Source organism: Macrotis lagotis, chromosome 4 (genome assembly GCF_037893015.1).
Source record: "Macrotis lagotis isolate mMagLag1 chromosome 4, bilby.v1.9.chrom.fasta, whole genome shotgun sequence".
In the NCBI taxonomy this organism is placed as follows: Eukaryota; Metazoa; Chordata; class Mammalia; order Peramelemorphia; family Peramelidae; genus Macrotis; species Macrotis lagotis.
Genome location: NC_133661.1, coordinates 132,879,098 through 132,889,034, shown reverse-complemented (window position 1 = coordinate 132,889,034; position 9,937 = coordinate 132,879,098). Strand labels below are relative to the sequence as shown.

The 9,937-nt window shown below is 36.8% G+C and overlaps 1 pseudogene; it reads right to left on the bottom strand.

Annotated features, from left to right (window-relative positions):
• Positions 1–451: 451 nt before the first annotated feature.
• On the bottom strand, positions 452–880 carry LOC141522726 (guided entry of tail-anchored proteins factor CAMLG pseudogene; annotated as a pseudogene).
• Positions 881–9,937: the final 9,057 nt, after the last annotated feature.

Sequence of the window (9,937 nt, the reverse complement as noted above, 5' to 3'; positions counted from 1 at the left end):
CCTGATGGGAATGTAGGCAAGAGCAGTAGACACACCTTCTAAATGAATAAGACTCTATTCTTCACATCAGGACTAGTACAACTGCAAAACTTTTAAACTGGGGATCCTGTCATTCCATTCATAGTCCAGTGGTTTTATAACTCCTAGCAAATAAGAATGCTATGAAAGCATAAACTGGTTTCTTTCCCTTAGACTAGTAGAGGACAGAAAATTGGCTTTATAAGATACTCTTATGGATTCTATAGCCTTCATGGAACTTCAGAGCCCCCCAAAATAAGTAGTTCATGGCAAGAGGATGAAAGTGAAAAAGTAGACACAAAGGTCTGTGAAAACATCTCCCATTTTGCTGTAGGTATCCATGGAACGACTGATTACTTCAGCTAATATTCCAGACAATAAAAGTGCAGCAGTTAGTACAGTCATCTTCACCTTTTCACTCATTGGGAAATATTTAGATAATCCCATGAATGCAAGTTGCAAAGTAAGAAATGGAGCAAATATGGACTTCATTACTAACCTCAGGTGGGTTGATTAAAGAGTCCTTTTGATCTACAAGTTGGGTTCCCTTGATCTCTGTAATGCCACCCTGGTGGTCCACTGTTCCTGTGCCAGTTGAATCACCCAGCACCACTCGCTTTGAAACCGAAGGAACAGGGAGGGAGTTCAGCTTATCAGTGTCATGCTGCTTTGATTCTGTGTTCATGTCTTCTTCCGTGGTGCTCCCGCTCCGTTGGAAGCCCATGATGCGGTTGATTCTCTGCTCCAAGTTCATCAGCAGCTTCCTTCGCCTCAACTCCGCCCGGCGCTGGGAAGCAGACAGACCGCCGGCCTCCGAGGGTCCGGGCCCATCGTCCCCCGAAGCCACGGCCAACTGCTCCATCCTGGCCTGAAGCAGCACTTGGAGAGCGGCGGCAACAATCCGCTGCTCCCCTCACGCAATCAGGAGTTGATTTCTTTGATCAATTTTTCATAATTTTCTTGCATGTCTCACATTTCTTTTTTCCATTCATCTTCTTCCTCTCTTTTTTGGTTTTTAGATTCTTTTTTTTTTTTTTTGCAAGGCAATGGGGTTAAGTGGCTTGCCCAAGGCCACACAGCTAGGTAATTATTAAGTGTCTGAGGCCAGATTTGAACTCAGGTACACCTGACTCCAGGGCCGGTGCTCTATCCACTGTGCCACCTAGCTGCCCCTTTAGATTCTTTTTTAAGCTCTTCTATGAATTTTTGGTTTGAGTTCAATTCATAGATTCTTTTGATATTTCCCTGTGAGTAATTTTTCATTGATTTCTTCTTCTGACATGGCATTGTTATCATCTTTCTCTGCAAAGTAGCATTCTATAGTGAGTAATCTTTTGACTTTTTTTGTCATCTTCATTGTTTGAGCTGGAGTATAGGGAGTATAGATCCAAGTATTTTATGCTAGGGCTGGAATCGGATCTCTGGCTTGCTGTGGCAAGATGTTGCATATGCAGTCCAGGCCTTGCCTTTGCAGAGGTGGATTTCCTCCTTTATATGCAGTTTCTAACTCTGTAGTGGTTTGTTCCCAAACCAGTCCTGTCTTTTGCCCAGGTGTTCCCAGGGTTCAGACTTTGTTTGGGTTGGGACCCTCCCTGCTGACTTGCTATCTAGCTGCCAGGACCTATAATGTCAAGCTGTTGAGACCTGGACTGCACTGTGACCAAAAGCCTCCCACTAACTTTTCCATTCTCCAGCCTCATTGGACTTTACTTCCCCTTTCCCCCCCAAAGAGACAGACCTTCACTGAAGATCCTTCATGATTTCTACCACTGAAAACTTCTCTGTATCTTCTCTTTTCTTGGTGGGATCTGTAGCTTTAGTGCCTGTGCAAAGGGTTCATTTAGTCTTGGTAAGGAAAAGCTCCATGTTAGCTTCACGCTGTCATCTTGGCTCTGCCCTGGAAGTCCCAATATGCTGTAATCTTTCTATCTGGGATATGTAAACTAATGATTGTTCAATTGAAATGAATTTCACTAGTGGGAAAATAAAGTGGGTAAAAGTGAAAAATGACAACCAAATTTGCATAGCAACACAGAATTCAAAGGGTCTTTGCAAGTCATCTGGTTTAATCTCCCACACAAATAAAGAAATTTTCTCTAAAACAGCCTGTGTCATCTTGAGAAGATTGCATTTTCTTTAATTATCTTTCAATTTCTTTATCTGGAGTTGAAGAATTACAATCCTTCATCTGGAGCTCAGGATTAGACTTCTTTCACTACTGCATCATAAACAGAACAACAAAATGTCAGTTAAGAGAGAATTCAGGCCAAGAAACACTTCCTCTAAAATCCACCTGGCAAATTATCCTCCAGTCTTTGCTTGAAGATATTCATTGAGAGACCATTGTCTCCCCCAGGCAACCTGTTCCCCTTTTTAGTAGGTTTCATTATTAGTAGTTTTTCTTTACATTAAACCCAAATCCAGCTCCCTGTAAATCTAATCATTCTTATCCATGACAATTCTTCATTTCCCTCCAAATTTTGACATTGACCATAGTTCTGACTAATTTGTATTCCATTTTATATCTTTAATCTAAAATGGTAATCCTAAAACTTCAGAAAGTCACAAAGACTTCCCACTCAATATCTTTCTCAAAAAAACTAAAAAGTTAGTCTTAATTCTATTTAGACTATATCCTCTCTGTGGAAAAGATCTAGAAAGGGTATTTAGTTTGCTTTGTGGTAATATTATGTTCCATAAAACATATAATATGTAACAAAGACCTAGGATTCTACAGTCATCCAATAACTTTAATGTTTGTCCTATTGTCTAACCAAAGAATTATAAAGAAACCCCTGTACTTTATCAATGTTGCTGTCTAAGTTATTACCCATTTGGAGCCACTAAAATAAGCAGACTTTTTTCCCAAGAGAGATTGGTGTATTTCACTTTAAAATATTTCACTGTCAGGTTCAAATGGTATTATAGCCATCATGAACTGGCAACAGGCCCAGAATATTGAAACTAATGACAGTAGATTCTATTGAGAGCTCACCACGCATGCAGTTATCAGTGTAAGCAGCCAGGACGTTGGCAAAGCAAAAAGCACATTAAACCAATTAATTAGGGAAACCGACAAGAATACCCCATCATGAAAACCACAGCAAGACCAAAAGCTGAACATCGAATCATAACATTAGTTAGGTTGAAATAATCCACAAGTTGAGCAACACTCTACAGAGTATTTTCTAAATACCCTTAGGTGTACAATGAAGATATGTTGATGATGACAAAGATGGAAAGCAAAGAAATAGCAGTAAGAGTTTCAAAAACTCTTAAACACTTTCATTTATAGGGATTGGAGAATACTTGAGAGTGGGGGAGATTGAGAAAAAAGATTATTTTAGAAGGGGAAAGAAATATATCTGATGACCCCTGCATTGAGTATGCATTGTTAGCAGCAGAGGTTAAGGTTCTCTAGTGAATCCTCATAATTCTTTCACAAAGATCTTAAAAGACCTCTCATTTTGAGGAACAAGTTACATATTCCAGGCTTTATATAAAAACCACACAACCAAGGCAGGGGATAGATCAGCTTGGGATCTATAGTTATATCCTTATTGTACTATTTAATGGATGGCTCCTTTCTATTTTAACTTTTGACATATCTCTCCCAGCTTCCCTATCCAGACTACAATTTACTGTGTTTAGGTTGAATCCTCCAAATTGATCAATGCTAAGATTTAGCTTCTGCTCTTACCTAAGCCTCATTCCCGCTCTGGACTTTTGAATGCCAGCGCTGTTCACCACTGATCCATTTTATCTTGTAGCTGCTCAAGACTTAGTATAGTTATCTACAACTTTTCCTTCAATAGCAATTACTACTTTAATCAGCCATTGCAACCTCATAAATAATTTTTGATGTAAGATTACTTTTTTCAGTATCTTTGTTAAATCACATATCACTAAGGTCTTCCAGCCACATAGTGCAAGGCATAACAATACCATTGTGATCTCCAAGCCCTCTGAGATCAGAAATCAAAAAGGAAATAAACAAAATTTGAAGGAATACCATAATCAGAAAATGGTGGTGATTCGACAACTCCATTAGATTTTTTCCAAGTTAAAAATTTGAATCAGTAAAACAAATATTTATGATTCTTTTTACCATGTGAAGGGTTCTCTGTTAAGGTGTTAGAAGAGATGAAATGCTTACATGAAGTATGGTCTTTCCTTAATGAAGCATATGGTAATATAAATATAAACTAATTTATATAAATAGCTTTAATATAAAATGATAAATTATTAGACTATATAATAAAGCATAATAGACAGTCAAAATTTCAGGGTGGAAAGTTCAAAGAATCACTGTCCTTGGACCATCTACAAACATTGATTTAATTATTGGTACCTTTGGGGGGGTTTTTTGGGTTTTTTTTAGCTAGGCAAATGGGTTAAGTGGCTTGCCCAAGGCCACACAGCTAGGTAATTATTAAGTGTCTGAAGGACAGATTTGAACTCAGGTACTCTTGACTCCAGGGCCAGTCCTCTATTCACTACTCTACTTAGCCACTCCCTATTGATACCTTTTAATGCTTGACTTTTGTCCAATTACCAAGAAAATGATATAATACTTGAGTGACTGAGTCACAGCTATATTGATGATATATTCATCATAAATAAAGCCAAAATAAATGAAGAAGCTGAACCTAAAGAGAATAGTTTCTTTTAAGTTCATTTCAAAGAGTCAGATAAGGAAGTTGCAGAGTTTGGTTTCATCATGTATCAAAGGTAATAATAAAAGGTAAAAAGTATCTATTACTTGCCAGGCACTTTGCTAGATGCCTGAAAATCAAAAATGCAAAAATGAAACCATCCCTACCAATGAACCCACCTCTTCTTTCTTAAGAAATGGGTAGCATGATTTAACATCAGTCATTTGAAGAAATGCTTGATACTTTGCACTGATCAGGTACTGAAAATCAAAAGTACAAAAATGAAACTATCTCTACCTGAAAGAAGATTACACTCTATTGGGGTCATCCTGCTTTGCAAAGATCATTGAAAAGACATTACAATTTGTGCATGGAATATTCAAAAGTAGGCCCTATAAACAACATGAAAAGGTCTTTCAAAGAAAATCAACATACATACCATGATATTCAGTGACTTCACTATAAAGGAAGACATATAAGATGTTGGAAAACATGATTTGAAACCAAAAAATGAAAGAGGTCCAAGAGTTTTTATTATATTCAGAAACCAACTATCTATATATCATGCATCCTTTTTTTTTCAAGAAAAGAATCACAAGGTCCTACACATGGCATGTTTTAAGTGACACTCCAAAAAATATTACAAGAGTTCCAAAGAATATGGTATGCAATGTGTAGGCGAGCTATAGAATGTTGCCAATGATAATTTTCATATGAAGAGCAGTAGAAGATAAAAGCAAGGCTATGTATGACTGAAAATGAAAGTGTGACAGTAATATAATGAGAGAACAGCTCAAGTAGGGCATATAATGATCAAAAGAACCAAAGAACTTCAGTACCATGGATAGATCAGCTTTGACTAAGTTCTATCATTCTTTTTTTTTGAGTAGCAAAGAAATATTTATATTGAAAGCACAGTGAGCAGAGAAGTAACTTGTCCAAATTTTCATTGGTTTTAAAGCATGCCATCTTGCTTATTGTGAATCAATTGCACCTCATTTCTGCTATATGGGACTTTTTTTTTGAGAGTATACAGCTAATATTTCTATGTAGGCTTAAAGCTCTTCAAAAGCTGTATCATCTACCTAGACCCTAGTTTGGATGGAACAAGAGTGGGCAAGATAAATGGAGTTTTGATGTGGAAAAACTGCAAGTAGTCTTCAGTCATAGATCCTCATTCTGGTGCAAAGTAGGGACATTTCACAATCTGAGAAAAAAATACATTCTCATGTCTTGCTTTCTTTTACATTGGTACTCCTTGCCCATATGTGCATATTATCCAGGTTTACTCCCAGACACCAACTTAAAGACAGAGACTACTGATCTGAAATTTGCTTTGTAGGTTAAAGCAATATCGGGGGAATCTTCTATTTTGCCCATAGGGCTGAAAGCCACTCCCAAAGGCTTCTTCACAACTCATGAATGATTAACTTCACTGAGGGAACAAATGAAGCTGGGAAGGCATGGATAAGAGTTTCATGGGATGAAAATGCTTGGAAATTCTGTGATCTGATCTATTTCAATGGAAGGAATATTTACAGGTAGGTAGCAGGAAAAGAGCTTGGGAGGGAAATAGGTAGGTAGGTAGTTAGGTAGGTAGGTAGGTAGGTAGGTTTCTTCAAATTCTTCAAATTCTCCAATAGAACTACACAACAGGTATGCTAGAAACAATGGAAGTAAAGGGCTAATGATGTCTATTGGTAGAAATATTGTTTATAACAGGAAATACCTATTAAGACCACAAAGGAGATATATTTAAGTTGATTTTAAATGATATACAGAAATGTAGTGTACAAAGAGAAAAAGAAAATAGAAATTCCAAGTATGGAAGAGTATAGTGTATGATATAGTATATAGCTTAGACTTAGAAAAGTACTCTTCACAGGACATCCTTTAAAATATTGAACAAGTCTATATATTTCTCATTTTGTGCAAGATAAGTCACATACCCTAGTTGTAGAAACAAGAAGAAATGTCCTTTTCTTCCTTTTAGATTTACTTTTAACCCAGATTTACTCTGTCATGGAGAAAAATCAGTTGCTATACTCATACTTTATGCATGGTATCTCATGGATCATTCTTTAATTGCAAAAGAAAGGAGACATTTCAAAAATGCCTGATTGTGGGGGCAGCTGGGTAGCACAGTGGATAGAGCACTAGCCCTGGAGTCAGAAGTACCTGAGTTCAGGTCTGGCCTCAGACATTTAGTGATTGCCTAGCTGTGTGATCTTGGGCAGGTCACTTAATCCCATTGCCTTGCAAAAAAAAAAAAAAAAGCCTGATTGTGTATCCCTAAAGGTTTTAACATGAGTATTTTTGAACTACAGCCACATTCTTCTATTATGCCATTCATAGGATCTATGTGACAGGGATCAAGCCAAGGAACTTCCATTACCCTTTTATCCTCTTACAGTAGGTAAGGAGAGCATGGTGGAAGGGAACCTTGACTTATTAATTAATCTCACCATTACTTTTAGATATATCTTACAAACACTCTAGTGCTGTACCAAAACAGTAACATGCTGTAAATTGTAGGACCCATATAACCTCAGGGATTCTAGTTTGGGCCCTAGACCACATGGGCTAAGCTTTCCAGGTGTTGGAGGCCCAGCCCAAATGCCATACATTGTCAGGTGATTCAATCTAACTCCCCAGGCAAAACACAAACCTCATAAGGTGCTATTTCTGGCATGAATGAAATCAGGATTATCAAGTTAATACAGTGGTTACACAGTGGAAATAAGGTCCTTGTTTCAAGGTGCACAAAAAAAAGGTACCTACCTCTTAGCCCCAGGGTTTGTTGTCCCAGCAAGACACAGCTGGTCAAATTCCTTGCACACATGGGCAACAGTGTCCTAGGAATGTAACACTAAGGCTAAGGTAAATAGGAACTCAAATACAGGAGTATAAAGCTAGGGCAGAAACAGATGAAAACCAATTTTATAGCTGCCTAAAACCACATTTGAACCACTCTGATGTGTGTGTGTTGTGTGTGTGTGTGTGTGTGTGTGTGTGTGTGTGACTGAAAGGACAAATTATTTTCCCATAGTTAGCAACAGTATCTCTGAACACCAGAAAGTCCAGCTCACAGAGTTCCTTGCTGCATACTTGTGGCAGACATTGTGTAGACTTTGGGGCAAGTCTATTTGTTAACTTGAATTTTGTGTATTTTGTGGGTAGTAAGGGTGTAACAGTTAAACCAAAACCCTAATGCAAAAAATATGTATACTTCACTGTTTGGGGGCTTGCAAATAGAATAAGTTAGATATGAAGACAAGAGGAGTTCAGCTTCTTAGGAGCTTCTATACAGGATGGGAGTTAGATAATAGAAGGCCTCTTCCTTGTCCCCAAAAGAGAATGGCCAGTTTATCTTTAATTTGGCAACATGTCTGAACATAATCACTTTTTCAATGATTATTCATTTGACCCAATGAAAAAGGAGCAAATTCATGAAAAAAGTTTCAGTAAATTAGAAGCAAATAATTAAAATATTTAAATTATTCCATGCAGAAAATATTTATTAAGAATATACTGTGAAAGGGGCAACTAGGTGGCGTAGCGGATAGAGCACCAGCCCTGGAGTCAGGAGTACCTGATTTCAAATCCAGTCTCAGACACTTAATAATTACCTAGCTGTGTGGTCTTGGGCAAGCCACTTAACCCCATTGCCTTGCAAAAACTAAAAAAAGAAAAAGAAAAAAAAGAATATACTGTGAAAAGGGTACTGAATTGATTGTTAGGAAAGGAAAATCAATATGATTTCTGCCCTTCAGGAAGCTATGTAGACAGCATAGAGGACTTGGAATCAGGAATGCCTGAATTTGAATCCCAGGAGTATCTGACACTGGATGAGTTATCCTGGAAAGTACCTTTTACCTCTCTGAACCTCAATTTCCTACTTTTCAAAATGTGGATAATAATACCCATAGTATTGATTTTGTAGGTTTGTTCAAATATAGTGAACTAAAATGTCTTGCAAACTTTAAAATGCTAAATAAATACATAATTGTACCTATAATAACACAATAGCACATATTAGTTATTATTATTATATTTTTCTGGGATGAAGGGTAATAATCTACAATTTATTCCATAGGTGTCTGAGACGAGTACCAACAGATATGGCATTGTCTATTCTGAACCTTCATTCAAAACTCTGCTATACTTCCTGAAAAGGGAATTTTCCTTAATGGTTCCCTGTCTATTGAACAATTACAACTCATCTAAGATACACCAAATCCTCCACTTACAAACTCATTCTGCCCTCAAAGCACTCATAAACAGCCAGCTGAACAGAGGGGAATTCTAGTTCCTGTATGATATGACTCCTTTGAGTTCCTCAGAAGGGTCTGGCTGCCATTTGTTCTTAAGCAGTCACACTATAGCCAAGATAATGAAATGTTCAGTGAGCTTCAACATTTAATAATTTACCAGAACCATTTAAAATGTATTTAATTATAGCTACAGTACTTCAATTTAATACTTACCTAAACTCAGAGAAAATAGTCCCTTTATTTCTTGTTGCTTTTTCTTCCTTCCCCTTAAAATGAATTCAAAAGAGTTCAAATATGGTTTTTGATTATGTGGGAAGTAAGGAGTGAGGAGAGGTGAAGAGAGGTGTTTATTATGTGTATAATTCAAGATTCCTTTACTAACTTAAAAAATATTGAGGTCATCAAAGAGCTTTTATTTTGTGTGTTATATTTATGTTTACCCATTAAAAATCAAAACTGAAAAGTTTTAAAATATTCATTATATAATTTTAAATAATAATAAACCATTACATAATGACTTTTTTAATAAAAATTGTGTCTTTTTCAGAATAAAAAATAGTGAAAAAGGTGATATGGTTTTATATATTTTTGCAAATTTCATTAATATATGACTTAATAGAAGATAGCTAGAGTCTCATATCTACTTCTTCATTCAATCAGTTTTGATGTTGTTTTGGTTGAAGTAAATGAAAAAAAATCTGGCCTAACACTGATATGTAGTTGGAAAAAAGAGAAGCATTCTATTAGGAAAATAAATTTTAATAGCATATTGCCTATCAAAATGCTTCTAAGTATAATTCTGAGAGATAAATAGAGCACTAGGATTGGAATCAAGAAGATTCAGTTTCCCAAATTCAAATCTGGCCTCAAGCCCTTACTAACTATGTGACTCTGGGCAAGTCATATAACCCTGTTTGCCTCAATTTCCTCCTCCTCTGTAAAAGAAGCTAGAGAAGGATATGACAAATCAGTCCAGTATCTTGGATAGCA